The sequence below is a fragment of the Harpia harpyja genome, chromosome 12, assembly GCF_026419915.1.
Source record: "Harpia harpyja isolate bHarHar1 chromosome 12, bHarHar1 primary haplotype, whole genome shotgun sequence".
Lineage (NCBI taxonomy): Eukaryota > Metazoa > Chordata > Aves > Accipitriformes > Accipitridae > Harpia > Harpia harpyja.
The window spans coordinates 11,945,494-11,962,531 of record NC_068951.1 but is presented as its reverse complement, the minus strand read 5'-3'; the positions used below and the strand labels follow the sequence as shown (position 1 = coordinate 11,962,531).

The following is a 17,038-nucleotide window of genomic DNA, read 5'->3' as shown; positions in this document are numbered from 1 at the left end:
AGTTTTTAAGGTATCCTGTGAAACAGGGTTTCCGATTGGGTTCTTTATATCACAAAGGAGTCATCACCAACCAGCGACAAAAAGATAAATTGCAAATTTGCAGAAGCAAATCCTTTAAAAACTCAAGAAAACTGTTTGCAGAAACAACTGCTGTGGCATTTGCCCAGTTCCACCAATACTGACAGGGCTCAGGGTTAGAAATCAAGTTGTCATGTTCCTCCTGCAAAACCTCGTGCCCTCCAGCTAACAGCGCTGCTCGGCTCCAGCTCTGCAAGAGCAGCCAAGCACAGTGTCCAGTCAGAGAAAATAATAGAGAAAAATGAGAGTAGTACTAACAATACTGACATCAACAGAATAGCAGAAAGATTGAGGAAAAACTCGGTGTCAGGGGTTAATTTATAAAAACTATGCAATTTTAAGAACATAACACATGATTGTGTTTACTAACGACCCTGGCTGCCATGCACACATGCACTGTCCCTCCCTCATTACCTTGTACCAGGTCTCCATCTGATACAGCTTCCCTAAGATGAGGATGCTGCTCTGATTCGCACAAGCTGAGATCACGTTTGGGGCTATTTTTTGAGTGGTTAAACACTTGTGACCTTCTCCATAAAATTACACTTTGCCACAGAGCACAGCACTGAACAAAACCATATCATTATGCTCTTGCTGCTTGGGGATACACTAATCTGCTGCAGTTATGGTATGTGGAAAGTTTACCCCCTGGGATATTTTCTGTACTAAAATAGAACTGCAAAAACCATTCTCCCCTTTAGCTTGCTTTCATTTGAATCCATGCTGCAAAGAAAAAAAACATGGATCCACTTAGCGGGATCAGCATGGAGGAGACAATGAATTTTACCACTCAGCCATGCCAAGGTACTGCCAGAGTCTGCTCTTATGGTGAGCTACAGAACCCCTCCACCCACCCTGAGCTCAAAGCTTCAAGCAGGTTGGGAAAGCTCCACCATGCAGAATGGGATGGTGATCACCTCTGCAGCTCCTTGCCTGGACCTAGGGGACACTTGCAGCTCCTTGCCTGGACCTAGGGGACACTTGCCTTGTGCTGCCTGGGGAAGACTTGCAGGGTCTAATACCAATGGTAGCCCATATACCTGGAAATCTCACACCACTTAGAAATGCACCTTCTCCAGAGTGAACCTGGTCTTGAGGTAGAAACAGGGCAACAGGGTCATGTGTTTTAACGGCAGCCCCAAAGTCCTGGCTCAAAGCACATTTCACGGCTTGTCCATGCTGTGGAGCACGTTCAAGGCTGAACTAAGCAGTTACGGCTCGCAGAGGAGGAAAGCACCCTCGAATATACCCAGACACAGCTTACAGATAGCAAGGATCAGGCCCACGCTCAACCTCCCAATCCACACCGTGCAAAATGTCCATATCTGCCAGAGGAGCATCTGGGGTCCCCAACGCACCCCAGGCAGCCACAGGGCTCAATAAGCCCCAAGGGACCTGCAGCTTGGCTCTGCCAGCAGCCGGCCGAATTAATCTTTGAGAAACCCTTGAGCTCCTTGGATGAAGAGTTCTAGCCGCTTAAGTATTATTATTTATAGACATTTTAACACTTTTAATAGACTGGTAGAACAGCTGAATGCTGCTGCCATATTAAATTAGTTACAATTGGAATCCATCGGGGGTTTTTCAATAGATTTCTTCCCCGACAGCAAGCTCAGCCTTCCTTCCAATAAGCAGTATAATGTTTCATGGTTTGCTGCCACTCTAGTACTTAAGATTTCAATTCTATTGCTTTATTTGTAGCAAGTTAACTGCCATTAGCAGAAACAATTCTTTCTGAAATGATAACCACGTTACAGATGCCAAATCTAATAGCTCCATTATCCTAGATTAACTCCTGGAATTAAATAGAAGGGTAAGTTGCTCTGGTTTTACATGGAGCATGAACAACCCAGTTCATCTCCTCCACTGGGAATAGGTGTGGGGGAGCACAGGAACCTTTGACCTCCCCAGTTAAAACCTGTTAGGTCTGTTAAAGGTACTCAGAGAAGAGTTAAAGCCAGAAAAAAATCCAGGTGAATGTTTCAGACAAATGAAACTGCATTTCTGACCCAATATGTGGATCACTGGGAACTCACCACCAGATAAACAAGGTTTTCTGAACTGGAAGCTGCTCGACAGCCATGCACAGGAGCTGTAGCCCAAGAAAGCATTTTCATCATTATTTTGCAACATTACTTCAATTTATAGACCACAGAGTCACCAATCCTTTCCAAAATGCTCTTGGAAACAGCCTGATTGGGATTTTGTAACTTCACCTTCAAATTTTCTTCTTCTTCATTTTGCTTTACATTCTGTTTTCAACACACAATACCGTGAAGCATGCAAAGCAGCGCTCCCGAGCAGATCTGGGGTCCCTCAAGCAATACAAATTAAGTGCTACATTCTTCTTTGTAACAATGCCTCCATATTAAATAAATGAGGAATCAAGCGGCGCTCAACAATTTAAATAAAAACACCATTTGATTTTGTAGTAAATCCTTCAAAAAGGTGGACGTTTACAATAATAGATAGCCCATCCACAATGAAATAATGGCCTGCAGACAAAGAGCTGATAAAGCCTCTTGTTCCTCTGCCCCTTAATTAAAAGCATTAACACAGTTTGTTTTTAAAAATCACACAGCTCAGCTAAATGCATTTTTATTTGTCCCAAAAGCTATTCTTTCTTTAATGAGAAAGGAAAAACAGAATTTGGCAGGAAAGGATGAACAGAGATGTTCAGTGGAATTATTGGTTTTGTATCCAGAAATCTACAGCGTTAGTTCCTTGCCATTATTCTGGCTGCTTCCTCTCTACAGTAAGTGACGAAAGGTCAAGAAGAGCAGCTTTTATGAAATATCCTCAGCATGAATCTCTAAATAAAGATGAAGAAGATACAGGGGAAAACGTTTATCCTAGTCTATTAAGTTACTTTAATGGTCTTCCTTTCTTTAGTGCACAGTTATCATCTAATGATTAAAAAGTCTCAAGTAGATTGCTTCTTCAATTCAAGGGAATTAAATTTTCCTACACAATTGGATTTTGCTTCCAATTTTATACTAAAGTGCAAGTTATAAAATATGTAGGAAAAAAGATATTAAAAAAATAATTAGCAGTCATACCACTGAGCGCAAGAAGGCTGAGAATATACTTTAAGAACTGCTGGGGTGTCCAGTTTCCATTAAACTGCTGTTGTTTTTAATGAACTTCAATCACGGAGTTGCTCACCTTCAACAACACAATCCCACTGCTTTAGGAGACACGGCACTGCATTTAGCAAATTTAGGGTGGTCCTTTACCTGCCCAGAAAGGTGTTATCTGTCCCTCTCCCAAACTTGCCATTCTTAATTTAACATACCAAATTCAAAGATCTAATTTTCCATTTTGAGATTTCAGTCTTGTCCAAAACACGCACTTTTTCCCACTCATGCTGCCTGTCTGTACCTCTGCGTTTCAGCTGGGGATCACGGGTGGGAGCCAGCATCTCAGCAGGAAACACTGGGAAACTCTGAGCTCCACGGCTTAAATTTAATGAACTCTTAATATGTAGAAAATTATAGGTAAATTATCAAATTCAGTCAAATTAAGCCCGTGGCTTTAAATAGTGGCCTATCAATTATTTCCCTGATGATAGCAGGGTAAGGAAGAACACCATCTTTATTTTTACATGACACTCTACGATAAAACACTTGATTTTCGTTTGGCCATAGACAAAATTAAGGACCTGATACGCAAACAGAAACAACTGTCAGCGCTGTCACCTCTGTGCTTCTGCATTTGTGGCACAGTGAACATATTGCAGAATAAATAAAGACTGGGATGAGAAACACAGGTTTATAGCAAGAGAATAAGCACATGGAAATTAAATACAAGCATGTGGCATGATGTATTGACCCCTCTGGTCATAAGACAGGGTTAATCAGACCCTGCCCACAGGCAGCAGCCCTCCATGGAGCAGAGACCATGCAAAACCCTTTGCTTCACTGGCAACAAGCTGTGTCCCAGGGGCTCAGGGATGGCTTGGCCTCACAAGGGGACCCCAGGCTAGAGCCCTCCCGCTCTGGCTGCCTTTCTGGCCGGTCCAGCCCCCTGCGGAACACAGACTGGGCCCAGTTTGACCACAGCAGGATGGCTCTGGGGCCGCAGAGGGGCAGTGTCTCTGCTGAGTGCTCCAAGGGCCACCCCGGGGCTGCTGCCATCCCCAGGCGATGTGCTGTTCTCGCAGGGATCTGCACTCAGTCTTACTGCAAAGCCACAGAGGAAACCTCTGGTCCGTCAGGTTTTGGGGGGGGCAGAGAAATGGAAGAGGAGAGGAACCGAATGAATCAAAAATTAATTGGAAAACAACAAGCCCATTTTTCAGTTGCACTTGGCTTAGTGACCATCCGCATCCTTGGGAACTGCCCTGCAGAGCCTGACCTGGCTCTTGGGGCCTGTGGAGTGACAAGACTGTGACAGGAGAGGTTCAGGCAGAGCCTGGAGCTGGAAGCGACCCCGTTCTTCTCTGAAATGAGATTACGCCAAGGCAAAACAACTCCCTCTACAAGGAAACGGCAGGGCCAGGCAGAGCGAACCAGAGGCCCAAAGACAAACCTGGCTTTGTCCAGCCTGCCTGTCATCTTTGGCAGCTCTACCCCACCACCACACTTTGTTCCCCTTCCCCTGTCCGCAGAGAGGGTTCGGCCACATCCAGGAGGCACCAGCGAGGAAGAGGATGAGGACGAGGCAACACCCTCCTGCCTGGCACCAGCCCTCACAGCCCTCCTCCCCATGAGCTCCGCAACTGCAATGACAATTGCATGGTGCCCCTGTCTCACCCCTTAGCCCTGGCCCAGCTTCCCCCAAAAGCAAACATGCAGGGCAGACACAGCCTGGGTGTCTGCAACGGTATTTCCTTTGAAAGTGAACTTCAGATCATTAATTTAAGAACTTTGCAGTAATGGAAGAGTGTGTGAGCACTAGGGCAGCCGCAGGAGGCAGCTAACAGCAGTGCACAAGCGCGAGGGCAAGACACTGATCGCAAAAGCCCAAAAGCTAATGTCATACATGTAGTGCATCTCCAAAGGAGAAATACATATTGCTTCTGCCTCCTACAGCGGGGCATCTACATGCAGATGCGGAGTCAGGCAGGAGCCACGCTCTCAGCTTCCCTTCACTGCCTGCGTAATGGCTCGGGCAGATAAAAGCTGGATGTCTTTCACAAGAATGTAATAAAATTTCTGCGAAGGAATGGCATTTTAGCCCACAGCAGCGTACCTTGCTTAATATTATCCCCAGGATGGCATCTGCAATAGTTGTTTCTTGAATAATTCTAGCTTTCCTGCCCCAGTGACCTTGGTTAATTGTCTGTTTCAAATGGGTTTATTTTCCCACTGTTGCTAAGTACTACAGAATCTGCGAAACAAATTAAAAATAAAAGATACCGCATAAAAGAGATGCTAGATTGAATGCCTTTTCTGAATTTACTGGAGATTAATAGGACTTAAACTTTTAATGGCAAAGAAGCTGTGAAAACTATGTATTTTTTAAAATACCTATTATGTCTACCCATGTCTGTGACCTTGCTCAAGATAGATCTGACTTTGTCACTGTTGTATGCCTGCTCTGATTTCCATGTCAAGAAGCGGCTCGCTCTGGGACCTCAGGCAAAGCATTTAACTTCTTTGCATCTCTGTTTCCTCATCTGTCAGATAATACCTAGATGCTCTTGAGAAAAAGCATTTATAAATCAGTTTAGTGACTTCCACACTGGAGTTGCTGAATTAACTACCAATATTGTTATGTATGCCAGACTCCCCCCCCCCCCCCCCCCCCAGTTTAAGTCATCTATGGTGAGAAAAGCACTGGTAGTTAATAACCTTGTAAGTGAGGAATTGCACACACAATTTGCTGTTTCTAGCCTTGCTTTAAGCCACCAGCAGCAACAAAAGCTGCATGCATACCCTTATGGTGCCCATGGTGTGCTAAGTAAGATACAGCATGCCAGCCTAAAGCAGATTTCTATTTACAGGTCCAAGCTTCAGGACTGTAACTCAACTGTAAAATTTCCCCTCCAGGATAAAAACTGCTGCCAAGGTCTTTGCCTAAAAGCATTTTCCTTCCTTGTATATTCTAGAAAACCCAAGGATGTCCCAGCACTAAAAATCACCAGATGCCTGAGCACCCACCTCCATGCTCCCGTTTCTTCAGCACTTTTAGCAGGAGTTTTTGTACCGATGTGTGCTGCTATAGGCTGTCAAAATGCTCATGTGCAGGTAGTAATCATCCCCAACTCTAGGTATTTTGTCAGCTGAAGTAAAACTCCAGCCCCAAAGACCTCCATTACATGGATCAGGACTTACCCCATTTCCACAGCCACCTGCAAGCAGAAGACACTTAGGCCACGTGCCAACTGCCTAACCATCTCCCACAGCCATCTTGTTGGGACCTCAGCAAAAGACACCAACCTCAATAAACCCTTCCAGACCAACAGCCACAAGATGGGAGCGAGCCTTGCTCAGGGTCACGAGAATTTGCAGGTGTTTTGGCTGTTCTCCATCATTCGCCCAAGCGCTGGCAATAGTACAAGGTGCTAACTCTGATGGCCCCGGTCCTGCACTCTCTGCGTACACGGGGGAGCAATGCTGCATCGCAGCATTTGAGGTGTGCAGTTCTGAGTCTCAGAGTACAAGCCCTGAAGAAGTCACCTTGGAGAAAGTAAATCTGATAATTACCCTTCAAGTGGGACTCAGTCTCTGTTCAGGAATGGTTTTGAGGAAATAGTTGCAATTACAGGATTCTCCCTTGGGATCTACTTAAAAGATGGCTCTTCATTTTAGCTAATTTAATGGCAGTTGCTGAGCTATTCCTGGAGGCGGTGCAGAGACAGGCACTCAGGGGGAAACCCAGTCATTCACATTCGGTGTGAACCCTTTGGCCCACAGCAATGAGCCTGGGTGCCTCCCTAGACCACAGGGGAAAGAGGCTCCTTCCCACAAGTCACTGTAGCATAACTGCACATTTGCAAATATCAGTACGCTGGGGGTTTGACCCTTAATTGTGTCCCATTTATTCACAAAGGCAGAAGTGAGGGAAATAATAGTGATCACTCATAGTGATTTATTACGGACAGTCCTACAGGAGAGGCAATACAGAATCTCAGATTTGGAGGCTGAGACAAAACAGAGCACAACTTTCACATATGCACTGGCTCATATTGGAAGCTACTGAAAAATGCGTAAAAGATAGCAAGAAAAATACTTTCCCTGTCTGGAAAGCTATTGCACATCAAGACAGAATACAAAGGGGAGCACAGATTACCATGGATGAAGAGTCAGAAAGGCACAGTATTTAGTTAACCTGGTTTTACTTTTCCTGTATGACTGGTCCCCTAAAGGTCTTACACTCAAAGCAGATATGGAAATTGCTGTTACATTTTATTTGCACAGAAATTATCCAGCCAGAGTACATCTTGTAATCAAACCCAGGAGCTAAGCCACAAAGCCTTGGCTCCACTAGGAATATAGATGTTTTCTAGTATCTCATTAGTTAAAACAAGTTAACCAACATGAGATAAAATTCTAACAAAACAAAGCAGTTTGCAAAGCAGTTTGCCGGGAGGTGAGAGTAAATCAGAGTCTCTTCCCCACGCTGTGTATCACCACACTGCGCACAGGAAAGCTGCTGTTACTTAATGCGGAGTAGGTAAGGAGAGCACATCCCTTTAAAGATTAATCAACAGGAGGTCATGGTCTCTTCCTACTATCGACTATCAGTCGCCTCTTCAATGCAAGTGGCAAGCACCCTCCTGAACAGCTTATTCAGGGGTTTTCAGTCCCACAAGAACTTTTCATTAAAACGGTAGTGTTTGCCTATGCAAATCAGACCTATTTGTTCCACATTGGATATGCATAACTCCCTAGGGCAACGTCAGGCACTGGCTTCAAAGTTTCGCCAGAAGTAGTTTAAAACCTCATTTCTGCTGATTGGCAGCAACTGAAATCCACCTCATTGGGCAGCTCTCAACAGAATGGGAGGCGCCTTCACCAATCCTCCTAGATAACTTGGATTTAATGCACACAGCTAGGCAGTCAACACCTTTAAACCATTTCCCAGTTCCTCAAGACGACAATGTTTTTATATAGTCCTAGATTTAAGGATTTGCATTTGCACCACTTCAAAAAGCCCAGTGACACAAGAGCAGGTGAATGCTAGGATTTCACCTCTATGAAGGTGAAAGATTTCTTGTACTTTATTTCCTCTAACACATGATCTTTTGGCACTTCTGAACCCTGACTTATAACAAAATGTTTGGTGCAGGAAAGGGAAAAGAAAAAAAAAGACCAAATGTTTATCCTTAGAAATACCTAGGATGGAGACCAGAGTTTCGGTGTCAAAGACTGCACACACTCATCTAATCTGATATCTAATCCTAGTCCCACTCTCCACTAGTTTCAAATGAGAGCATCTAATTTCTTATAGACAAAGTAGATAGCAGTTATGGAAAACCTGCAGTGGGCACATTTTGGTACCACTCTGGGTCTCTGCTGTCCTACTTGCTGCAGGCCCCAGCCCCGGTGGGTTCGGCTCCGCGGTGCTGCTCACACTCGCCAAAGGGCCGGTCCAAATTGCTTCTGCAGGAATTGCTTCATCAGGCATACAAGCCTTCACTTACTATCAGTAACAAATGCAATGTAACTGTAACTTCATCTCTTTTCACTGTTGCTAGACTGCTAATTAAATGATAATTACTTTTAGATGTAATATGTGTAATTAACAGGCACTTAACAGGAACACGTTATTTACTTTTCTTTTTTTAACACAAATATATTTTTTCTCAAGGGCAGCAAAGCAGTTGACTTCCAGTCATGTTCTTCCTCTTCACCTAGCATAAAAATCACAGCAAACAAATGTCACAGGTAAACAAACTTCTCTTTGCCTCAGACACAACTCTCAGCCTAATGCAGCAACAAGCCGTGCCCCGGTTAAAGCACCAAGCTGGAGACGAAGGATCAGGTTTCAACCCCCGATCCTTCACTCTGATCCGAGCTGCCAAAGACCCCTTGGTACCCAAAATGGGACTTGGTCAGCGTGTTGTGTCCTAGAACAGGAAAATCAGCGTCCCCATTTAATTTGCCAGTCTCCCACATGTTAGCGAGCACTCCCCAGGGGCTCTGCTCTCAGCTTCTCTTCACACGGAGAGGAATGAGCTCAGCACAGAAACACGAGCCACGACTGCTTTCTTCCAAAAAAAAAAAACAGCTGAAGGAGACTGTGCCACCACCCCAACTATTACGCAAAGCACACGTCTGCACTTACACGCATCTATATAGACCAGTCCAAGCAGGGGAGTTCGGGAGGCAGATACCACGCGGTGGCTGGGTCCCATCCCAACTGGATGGCTCCCTTCTTGGATGAAGATACACGACATCACAAGGAAGACATTCATGGTTAATTGTGCAAACCCAAAAAGCATTTCTCTAAGGTAGCGCTTATAGCACTTCTAAACTTGCTTCAAGTGACTATCAAATGAAAAATGAAAGAAACTGCAGTATTACAGTTAAATTGGCTTTTTAAAGGTGGTGATAATATGAAGATGGGCTCTGAGGACCATGCATGTGAGTATGACTCTAGAACAAACCTGCTCTGTTCATGGCTGAAATGCCATTTTTATTCTCTGAACACTCAAGCCAAACCCCAGAAATCAGGAGAGAAACCTCTCTCGGTGAATCATTGCCTGTAACAAAGATGCTGCAAGCCAAAACCATGCATCTGGGAACAAACACACAAATGAAACTGTGGGCCGTCAAAAAAACAGAGTTAAAAAGTAATTCCCTTAACAGGTAGGAACAGAGCACAAGTCCCTGTCAGCTCAGCCGGTTTCTAAGAAACAACACGAATAAAAGAGCAGTGAAAGATTAATGCCATCATTACGCCTAGCTGTGCTTGTGAATGCAGTCACACAGCACCTCTTCCACAGGAGGGTTATTTTGCACAGTCACTTTCAAACCTACAGTGTAACCACAACTCACCAACTGGTCCTTGTTTCCTTCAAACACTCAGAAGTACTTCCTAAACCTAAATTCCTCCTAAACACTAAACTCAAGGCACTATCAGAAACGTGCATTGGGTGATGACTGAGCTCCTCATTATTAGTTAGTTTTGCACAGCCCCATGTTGCTTTCTGATACATGGCTGTAATGGATGTTGAAGTTAAAGATTCAGGAGACTGAAGTTATTGGGAATTTCATGGATATTTCTGCAGACAGAATTTAGGCAAATGTGTTTACATTCATGATAGGCTGGTACAAAGAATAGGGACGTGAGTAATAGTTATTGACAAATGAAGCAGTTTCACTTCATGGGTAAATGAGAGTACACTGAAATAGCCCTGTAAGCACCTCAAAGAAGCTGAGTAATGCATTTATTTTGACAACTACTTGATACAAGCCTATTCGTAGGGAGGGCAGCTCTCAGGTTTATCTTACCCTTCACGCATCCATAGCGCAGAAGCACAATTCCTGAGAAATATAACAGATACATTTTGTGCCTCCAGCTCTTAATAGTAAATGTCACTCTCATTTCTCAGGGTTTGGGGTTTGTTTTATTTTAAACACTGAGTGAAGCAGGTAGAAAAAGAAAAATTAATGTGGGAAGAACTGTATCAAAATGTAAATGCAAACTTAGCAAAGATGATTGCCAGGTAAGGAAACTCAGAGGTGGAGAAGCCGTTTTGGATTCGCCTCCATCTGGATTAGAGCAGATCTACCCAGTCACAAATCAGATGTCCCAATATTTGCAAAGGGATTTAACCAAACTGCCTGTTTAAGGGTTAGACAACTTAGGGCCAACAGCTTCAAAAGCAGAAATAACATCCCATCCCAGGTACATTTATCACACCAAAAGACCTATGAAAATTTTAAGGCTCTGTGCATTTCCTCTCAGACGTGCACAGGTTGGGGACCACTACTTCTAATGCAAGAACTCTTTGAAAAGGTGGCATGAAGCAATGCTGATCACAGTGCAAGCAACGAAATTGTAATGATCTACTGACTTCAAGTTGGTACAAAGCCTAAAGCCTGAGCACAAGTCCAGCCTGTAACTGACTTCTGCTGGAATGGGGCACACTCAACATGAACACACTCAGGGTCAGTTTGCTGTGGTTTTTTAAGATCTTTTTTTTGTTGGGTTTTTGGGGTGGTTTTTTTTTTTAAAAAAAAAACAAAACACCAAATGCATTGATTTTCTAAATGGAGAACTTGGATTCAAGGGTCTCTTGAAGTTGTTGGCAAAACTCTCAGCAAGCTCCTTGGCAGCAAGAGTTCACCTTCAAGAAACCAAAAAAAAAAACCAAAAAAGGTGTTTGAATTGCAGGTCACTCGTGTAAGCAGCCAGTGTACATCATCAGTCAGCTTGCACTCTCTGGCACCTGATAATTAGGCAACTGTGCAAGTTGGGATGTATGGGCTTAGCCATGTGTAAACGCAGCATCAGCCCAAGAAGAATTGGACCTGATGAAGAGCCAGGATTTAACTTGTACACTTAACGTGACAGGAGCTTGTTTGAAGTCAGCATTCAGTGAGCAAAAGAAATGTGGAAAGTAGGTCCTTTTTCCCCTTCAAATGGGTCATCCCAAGGAATATAACATCATACACTGACTACACACAGTCAAACTGGAGAAGTCAGCATGAATGTTCATTTAGCTGTGTTTGCAGGTGCTTTCTTGCAATTCACAACCAGTTTGGCAACAAGGTTCCCAGGACTAAAAGGGAGAAGGTCAAGGGAAGGCTGGTTCCCCGCACCCCGGGCTTGGCATGGGCTCCTCTCCAGGAGGTGGAGGGGACTGCCTGTCACCCACCATGGTGCAGGCTGTGTGGAAGGGTATTTGAGATGGCTGGGTTTTCAGCTCTGCAATATGGTTTTGTAGCTTGATGTATAAAAATGCAGCCAGGAGCAGAGAGGGAACTGCTCCCATTTTCTAGAGGAAGGTGACATTTTTACACAGGGAATTCCAAGTGCTTTGCCATTCTCATTTTGCTAACGAAGCATTTATCCCATGCTATAAAACATTTATGGCCAAAAGGCTGACTCTTTTATTTGTGTTTTGCCTAAAAGTTAAGCAGCATCAGATTCCTTGGGGGAAAGGATCTGCAGTTTGCCCTGGCAGAGCTCCAACACGCTGCAGGCTTTAAACAAATCAAGATTTTGTGATTGAATCCATGGTCTGGAAAAAACTGGAGGGAGTGGATGTCAGCGTCTGAACTCCTAGAGAAGAAGTCAGATTACTGGGGAATCCTTTATCAGTGGATGGTCTGCAGAGTCCTGCAAATCCAAAGACCGTTAAACCAAACCAAGAGTTGCAAGGAGTTCATACTGTGAGGACATGCTCCATGCCTTCAATCCAAACTGCCTTCTGATTCTTGGACAAACAAGTATTAATTTAAATTGCATTTTTAAAGTGTATTAGCAGAGGCTTCTTGCTTGTGCAAAATTAACAGTGGGAAGGAAAGACAAAAAAAAAAGGCATGTGCTAGGAATCACTGCCAGTTTTACTACACCGAATAACAATTATGCCCTTTCTTTCTACAAAGTACCGCATGCCAAAAGAGCCAAAAGCACTTTCACTCCACTTTTGCCTTTAATCAGAAAAAACGTGTTGATTTTAACAGTCTAAGGATGGACCACAGAATAACAGGGGAGGCAAGGGAAGTTCCAACCTCTTGGTTGCCAGGGCCAGTTGCAGAAGGAGGCTGCTTTTTAATAGCAGGCTGCAACATTAAGGAGTCAATCAGAAATGGGGAGTGAACAGCAAAACCAAACTCTTCTGAAGCTGTGAGGTAAACCTGTACATAACCTACACAGGACAAGTGCTATAATGAAAAGGTTCATAATCTGCACGTGAAACGCATCTGAACACTTCAGCATTAATGCTACACTGAAGAACCTCTTTACTGAGGTCCCACTTTACCATCCCTGCTTTAATTGAGAGGCAAGAATCTGACGTTTTACCAGTTGAGACACTAAATTGTGGATGGCATGCTCTCGCTGAAGAATTCACTCTGAATTAAGAAAACCATTTAAACTCATATTGATGGCTTGTGATACATTTTGGAGATTCTTGCCTAGCAATTTTCAAAAAGTAAAAGAATATTGTCATAAAAAACACTGTGTAGCATACACATTTTTAGAAATTACTGCTTTATGCCTGCAGATGTGCAGCATTAACAGGGGAAGTAGGGTACAGCAAAAGACACTGTGGAAACAAGCTGTCCTGCTGGCAGCATCTCCCAAATTGGAGAAAAACAAAACAAACCAAAACTTTGCTCTCATAAAATCTATCCATCAGTGCTTAGAAATACTGCTTAGCAAATTTTGGTCTTAATCTTGCAAGCAGTACCTACTTTAATAATATGTTTTCAATTAAAAGATGACTAAGTGAAAGAAGCCCAGAATATATATTTTCCATAGGATCAGTGCTTACTCCTGATCTTCATATAGGCTCCAACTCAGCAAAACTCTGAATCTGTCCCTGGCATTGACCACGAGTAGCTCCAACAGCTTCAGATCCCTGATGTTACACATTTCACTCTTATCCTGATCCAGAGCCTTCAGCTTTCACTGAGGCCAAAACAGCTCATTATAATTAATACCAGTAAAACTGCTTCCATTCACCTGAAGGATTGCAAAACTCCCCCCACCCTCCAACAGTTCTTAAGAGAAAAGGCAAATCCATGCACATAGCAACACTTATGCAAAACTTCCAGCAGCACCATGAGATTCCAGCACTAAATCTGGAGCATGTGAGAGCACCCTTTGTAACCCAGTCATCCAGGTATCAAGACAGAAAAGGAAAGGAAGTGCTGAAAGAAGAACTACGATAGCAGACCACGTGCTATCAGAGAGGTGCAATGATGGCAGGAGAAGGTTCAAGCTGCCTATAAAGAGCCAAATTAAAGCTGTTTACAGAAGGATGATCTGGGTTCTTAGAGATGGTTAAAGTCAAAAGGCCATTTCACTCTCCCCTTGGCTCTTCTCCATACTTGAAAATACAACAAGCAAAAAGTAAGCAGACGGCTGGTGCCATGCTGTGACTGTTGCAACCTTTGCCTTAATTACTCCCCTGCACAAAAATCATATCTGCGTCTACAGGACACAATTGTTCTGCCCTTAAGTGGCTGCAGTAGCTCATGCCAGTGCATTTGTGACTGGGGCCATTTGATCTGGAGCTATTCTCCAGGTCCTGTGCTGGCTGCAAAGAGTTACAGGGCAGAGAGAAAACTTCAAGTGATCTTAGAAAAATCAAATTGCACCCCCCAAAAAGTCAAATCGCCAAAGCACATGCATGTTGCTCTGTGCAAGCAGCTGGGTTTCCATCTCTGTCTCTCCCAGGTGGTTTGCTGGAATCGGGGAGCTGCAGATGGGGGAGACGCTTCCCTCATGCTCACAGAGGCTTCCCAAAAAATTTTTCATACTATTACTTTAGCAAAAAAGCTCATCTGGCCAGTGTAGTCAATGGAAAACTCCTGTGCATTGCCCACAGTGAATTAGCTCCATCATAAATGCACACATATGCATCACAGACAAACCCAGGATTTGATTCCACATCTCACCTTCCAGAACTGGATGAAAAATTCAGCTCTCAATTTAAACACAAAAATTGTTGCTCTTTTGCCTTTCTGAGTGCCCTGAGTGTCTCCAGAGCTGCTTTTGAACCACACTGAGAATCAGATGCAAGAGCCAAAACTCTGCAGTATTAGCCTGGGATTTAGAGCATCTGTGTGGTTGTTTTTCCTCCCCATTAATTTAATTTGACAGAAAAGAGCAGGAAGGCTTCTGGCTCCCATGTGGGCAAAGTGGATAAACAGCAGGAATTTTAAGGGAAGCTGAGGCTAAACAGAAAAGAAAGAGGTTGGTGCTCTGGCTAACAGCCTTTTGTGCTTCCTTTTCCCCCCATCCCATTCTCTGTGCCCTCCATGTTATGAGACTATTTTCATGCCTACCACTTGCCTGTTTCAACCATCCTTTGCATTTGATTTAGACCATTTTGACTGGAAAAATAACACACGGTGCTCTTCAAGGATGATCATCTCCCATGATGGATCTCATGATGCAGGAGGAGAGGCAGTGCCCCACCACTGCCCAACTGCCCCCCAAATCCACTAGATTCAGACTCAAGAGCAGCAAATCATAATCCTGCTGCTTCAGAAAAATCTGCAAGAGTAAGTCCTTAATGGGAAAACATTTGTGTAGGTCTGTAGTCAGAACTGCATGAATTTAGCATCACAACTGTTCTTGCAGAGGAGATCTTAAAACCCTATTTGTTTTTATTATTTTCCTGAATATTTTTCAGCATGGGCAGATACACTGTGTAAGCCATAGCAGGCAACACACACATCTTATTCACTGCAGCTACTCTTGGTTACAAGAAGACACGTTTAAGCAACGGTTGCTGACACCAGCTGATTTACACCCTAGGGAGCAGCAACATGTTCAATCCAAATGTGAACATCTCTGACCTATCCGCAGGATATTTGAGCACAAGTTTTTCCAAGCCACAACACTTCTTTACTTCTTCAGAGATGTCTCAGCCAAAATGAAATGCATCCAGACTTGAACGAGGCTTGAGGTCTGATCTCAGTCCTGGTTTAGAAGCTCACTACTTCCAAGTGGGGAAGGGGCACTGTCTGCTTACTGAAACAGCACGTATGAGTTGTAACTTGGATACATGCAAACGAAAAAAGGCAAGTCAAGCTTTTCCTTCTGCAGAGCACATCCCATAGCAGAGCTCTCGCAACAATAAATAACACCAGGCCTAAATCTTACCCCCCTCCCTCTTCAATAAATGGAAAATCTTGGCTCAAGAGGAGAAAGAGTTTTGCAATCAGCTTCAGTAAGGGAAAGGATTTTAGCCACAATCTTCAGGATTTTGACAGAGTATCTCAGTACAAAAGCTAAGGCCTCTGTGTCTGCCCCACCTCTTCCAGCAACTGCAGGTTTTAATTAAAGCAGAAACATATGATGCTAATTCATGTTCTCAGTTACACAACCCCATCAAATGTCCAGCACAACCAACTAAATGACTCTGGATTGAGCCCAGTCTGAGTGAGATCAGAGTGTGGCCAATCAGCTATATAAGGAACACACTAATTAAACACCAGCTGCTTCACAATTTTCTATAGTTTTATCAGCCACCCACTTTTGACAATATAAACAATCAACAAGACACTGCTATGAGAGATGGCAAATGGTCTATGGCTGAAAGAGGATGATGGCTTATGAGAAAAAGCCAATACAAACCTCCTCCTCCTAAGGGACTAATCACACTGACAGTCAAACAACAGAGACATGCATAGAGACCCAAACATCTGTGGTTATATTATGATCTCTGGTGGCTTTACAAGAAGGCAGGATCCAGAGATATACTACAAAACCCTCAATCAGCTGTTTATCAAGACAGTTTGGTTTTATTTTACCCACTGCAATACAACCACTGCAACTGTACCTACTTGCCTATTACTCTGTTACAGCGCTACCCCTCCATTGCCCATCATCTAGTAACAAACACCTTCTACATGAAGTCAACAGCAGAAGGCAAGTACCAGGTGGACTTTACAGACAGAGATGGGCAACCATGTTTACAAAAAAAATTTTAATCCAAAAAAATATATTTCGTTCAACCAGAAGACCCAACTTCTTGAACTTTTCAACTAAGAAGGCCACCCACAGCCTCCTTAGTTATTTTCTCAGACATGAAAACTTTGATTTTAGATTAGATTAACCACTCCAAAAATCCCCAAAGTGACATTTTTGTTTCAGATAACAGCCTGATTTTCATTCAGCGGCATTCACACGAAGACATGGGTAGGTCCTTCACATCAGATAATGACGGAAACAAAAATCTCTGACAAACAAAAATCACTGAGAATGTAACATCAGGCTTAGAAAATGATGCAGGCTTCAAAATTGCCATTTCATGAGCTGCCAGCAGCAGTTATCCTGCACATAGCAATGTATGCAGCCAGGGAAAGCTAAACTGCACTTTTCC

At 43.6% G+C, this 17,038-nt stretch overlaps 1 protein-coding gene across 1 annotated transcript in view; it reads right to left on the bottom strand.

Moving 5' to 3' along the window:
• GALNT17 (polypeptide N-acetylgalactosaminyltransferase 17) overlaps positions 1 to 17,038 on the bottom strand; it is a 215,620-nt gene that overhangs the window by 79,510 nt on the left and 119,072 nt on the right. The gene's annotated exons all lie outside the window — the stretch shown is intronic.